Source organism: Brassica napus, chromosome C9 (assembly GCF_020379485.1).
Source record: "Brassica napus cultivar Da-Ae chromosome C9, Da-Ae, whole genome shotgun sequence".
In the NCBI taxonomy this organism is placed as follows: domain Eukaryota; kingdom Viridiplantae; phylum Streptophyta; class Magnoliopsida; order Brassicales; family Brassicaceae; genus Brassica; species Brassica napus.
The window spans coordinates 36452798-36457375 of NC_063452.1; positions in this window are offsets into that span (position 1 = coordinate 36452798).

Genomic DNA, 4578 nt, shown 5'->3' on the forward strand with positions numbered 1-4578 from the left:
GGATCCTAGCGTGCGGTTAGGCATGTTCGGCAAGTTAGGCGTGATGGATGGAATTAATATCCGAAAGTCCGAGCTTGAACAGTAAATCCTCATGCTTATAAGAAGGGAGGTAACTTGTTTCATAATTTTTTCACTTTCTTGTCTTTCTCTAAGATCTTTCTTAAGAAAAAAATTCTTTCTTTCTCTCCACCCTTTTCCTCTATTTTCTTAGGAGAAGTTTAAAGATGTCGAGCAAGAAAAAAATTGCGAAAAAAAAGTCTTCATCCGCGAGTGCTTACGAAGAGCTCATTGTTCCGAAGATGGAGTTCGTGCCTCACTCGGTACATCCTGCCGAGAACGAGGCATGGTGGGTTGCTCATTATGGCTCGTTGACCCCTCCCAAGGAGAAGTCGTTCCCGGTCCTGACCCATCGTGGAGTCGAGAAAGGGGATGCAAGCAGGAGTACCGACGAGTTTCTCGCGATCATGCGATCGTTCTACCATATCCCGGATGCTGTGGAGTTCCGGGTTCCTCGCCGTGGGGAATGTGCTAACAGCCCCCCAGAGGGTTACTTCACTTGCTACGAGGCGTTCGTAGTGCGTTGTCGCCTATGGTTCCCAATACCCAAATTCTCGTCCGAGTGTTGGACCGTTTCGAAGTTGCGATAAGCCAGTTGACTCCCCTTGCCATTCAGCATCTTATTGGGATCCTGATCCTAAGCTACGAGCATGGCCTTTCCCTTTCCGTCGATCATTATGAAGCGCTTTTGAGGCTTCAACTTGTCACAGATACGGATAAGCATAGGTTGGTCCCTCGGAAATTTATGTCAGTGGTTAAGAAGTTCATTTCGAACTTCAACTCGTGGAAGAAGTTCTTTTTCTTTGTTCGTATAGACGCTGCGTCCGTCGAAGAGAGTTGCATTCCACTGTTCCGGAGGTTGCCGAATGATCGTCCCTTCATCAACCCTCTTGCTCCGTTCCCTGAGGACATCATTGCGGTGAGGGATCTTCTCAGGAACGGTCCCTTCTTCTGGACTTCTTTTACGCCGAAGAGGGTTCGGAAGGCACTGAGATTCGTGCAACCCGGTCCTGCTTTGGCTGCGGACACGGGAAGCGACTCCGAATCTGACGACCAGAATCCCGTCGAAGCTCCAACAGCTGTGCCGGAGTCGAGCTCTCGGAAGGGAAAAGATGTCGATCTTGGCGACATAGAATTTTCGATGGATGACTCTATGCTTCCAGGATGGGATCCGAACCTTGCTTACGGCGATGGGAGTGGTTCGAGCGAGGTCCCTATTCCGGATTTCGATGATTTCTTTGCTGATCTGCCACCGGGTTTCGATGCTCCTCCTCCTACGAAAGAATCGGCGAGGCCGAGAGTCGTTGCGGAAGGATCTCGCATCATCAATGGGGTTAATTTTTTGAGAATTTTTTGGTGATTGTCCTATGTATATATATATTTATAACATGTCAATCGATTTTGCAGGGCCTGAGCTTGCTGGGCTCGGCCATTGAGGCGGGCCATAGAGAAGCCATGGTCTACCGCTTCAAAGCGGAGAAAGCGGAGCGGGATCTCGCTCGCGTGCAAGGCGAGATGTTGGAGCGAGAGGCGCAACTTACTCGTGATCATGCGCGGGCCATCCGCAAAGCGGAAAGGAAAGGCAAGAGGGAAATCGTCGAGGTGATGAAGACTCGTGCCTCTCAATTCCAGGTTGAGTATGGGAACCTCAAGAATGCCTTTACCTTGGTGGGTGACTTTCGTGAGTGCCGCGGTTCGGTCGGAAGTCTTTGGAGGACGCGAGCCGATGACTATGCGTTTGAGGAGGAAATGAGCTTGATGAAGAGTGGGATGAATGAACGTGCCCACGCTGAGGCGCTTATCCCTCCGATCGACGAGCGGATTCAAGGGTTCTGGGATTCCATCCCGGTTTCCCCTGATACCGAGGAGGTTTCGACTGGGTTTCCCGATGATGGCGAGGAAGTGGATCGTCCCGCGGATGCGTTCGGTGCTTCGTTGTCCGGGGACTTTGACTTTGGATTATGAGAGGTGGAATAGTTATCGAAAGAGAGATGCTCGTCTTTCTGTTTCATGTTTATGGCCGATTGTGGCCGAGAGATTTGTACGGGCCTGTTTTGGCCGTTTTTATCGTTTATCGGGATTGGCCGTTGGTGGCTTTGAATCCCCTTACCGCTTTACGCGGTTATTTATATGATGAATGTTTTCGTTTTCGAGTTTTCCTGAGTAGGTTTGAAGTAAATATGAGTTGTCGTCTCATATTTAATTCCGATGAGACGTTCAATCTGTTGGTTCGTTCGTGATTTTCGTAAAAATTATTTATCTTTACGATTTTCGAGAACGTTGAGATACGAACGGAGAGACATGGTTTAGGATCTCGTATCTTTTAGATATCATGCCTTGAGATGTTTGAGACCAGAGCGTTGGGTTTAGGGCAAGACCTAGGTTTACTTTCGGTTAAGGTTTATGCGGTGACTAGCCGGCTATCGTTTTTCCTGTTGCGATTTCTTCCTGATTCGCACCGATTTAAAGTCCGCGATATGTTCTCGGCTTATATGACTTGTATGGTACGAATCGAGCATCTTCTCAGAATTAACTGGAAGTGCTAAACCAAAATTTCGGATTTTTGTTGTAGCGCGCTTTTGTCCTTGTGCTGGACGTTTTTAAAGATCAAAAGAGTGATCGAATTGCGTTTGTTTAAGACGGCTGGCGTGTTCGTCGGGGCCAATCGACGAACGGGGTGTAAGGTTTTGGTGGTCGCGTTCGGACAATTTGTTCGTATTATCTTCGAATTTTAACTTTGCGACGTCTCGCAGTTGTTTCGAGGATTATACGTGTATCTTTGTGCGTTTGAAGGATGATGATTTTTTTACGATTTTTGGGCCGGATGAGGCTGCAGACAAGAGTCTTAATGTTTCCAGGCGTGTCCTGAAAAATTTTTGTGTTTAACTGAAGCGTAAACGTTTTTCGATAAAAAGGACAACGTATATTGTAGTAAAAGTTTTTGAAGTTTCTTAAAAACTCGATTACAATAATGGCGATTTTTTAAGTGGGAGTATACGAGTATACGCACCCACTCCCCCCCCCCCTTTTTAGAGAGGGGGATAGCTGAACTCGTCTTTTGACGAGCTGCCTACGTACCCCTTTCGAGGATCAAGCCATCTCGTAGTTCTGTTTCATGCCGCGAGTGTTCTTACTCGGCGGTAGATGTCGCGATGTCCGCCTTGACCTTGTCGATCGTGGCTGGGTCAACGCTATTTTCCGGATGTTCCGGTTGAGTTGTAGCGTGGGCTTCAGACTTGTGTCGAGCTTCGACGTCCGATGCGTTTGCGTTGGTAGACGTTTTTAATTCGTTTTTTCCCGGGGTGCTTTTGGCCGAAGATTGGTCTATCTTCGTGCGCTTGCCGTTTACAGCTGCAGAAGTCGTGATTTGCCTTAACTTGTGCTCTGCGAGGAAGCATAGCCGCGACTGTTTTTGGCACCCCCAGATGGCCGCGACTCCGCTTGGGGTTGGGAATTTGAGACCCAGGTGGAAGGTTGACGGAACTGCCTGCATGGCGTTGAGCCATGGGGTTCCCATGATCACGTTGTAGATAGCGGGATGATCGACCACCGCGAACTCGACGATTTTCGTGATCTCCTTGGCCATGACTGGCAATTGGATCGATCCAAGAGTCATCGATACTTCGCCTGAAAAACCCGTGAGTGGTTTTGGCGTCGGAATTACTTCTCCGAGTTCGATGCTCATCCGTTTGAGAGTGTCGCGGAAGATTACGTTGACCGTGCTTCCCGTGTCGACGAGTACCCTTCCGACTTCTAAGTCTCGTATAACGAGATCTATGACGAGCGGGTCGCAGTGAGGTTGATCGATGCCGCCGGCCTCTTCCTTTGTGAAGGTGATCGAGCAATTTTGGCCATCTCGGGGAGGAGACCATGTAGACCAATTTGCGCTCGACTCCGCCTTCCGTTGGTAAGCCTTGATGGCCGACACAGTGTCGCCGCAGTATTGTGATCCTCCGATGATCATATTGACTCTGCGGCGATTGTTATCGTTCCCTTTGTCGTCTGGCCTCCTGCCGCGTTTATCCCCAGGCTGGTTTTGTTGAGGGGATTTTTCAGCGGACGGATTTCTGTCCGTCTTTGGAGGGCGATCAGAATCGAGGATCAGATCCTTGACGCTAGTTACTTCCGAGAGCTCTCCAGCGAGTAGCTTCGCGGCCAGTCTTGCTCCCAAGACTTTGCAGTTGGTTGTGGAATGTCCTCGGGATTGGTGGAACTCGCAGAAGGTGTTTTCGTCATACCCTTGATTGCGAGTCCATGTGTTGCCCGTGGTCCGACCCTGATCCGAGTTGATCGCATAGTTATGCGCCCCCTGGAGATCTTCCCCCTCGTGATGGACGTACTTGCCGTTACGAGAGTTCTTCTTTTTCCCTTTCGGGTCCACGTCTTTCGAGGATGGTCTTACCGCCTTATGTTTTTGCGATAAGACTTTAGTTTCCCCTCTACTATGATGTAGTCCGTTGCTTTGTGGAGGGCGTCCTGGATCGTTCGTGGTTTGTCGAGAGTTATCCACTTTCTGAATTT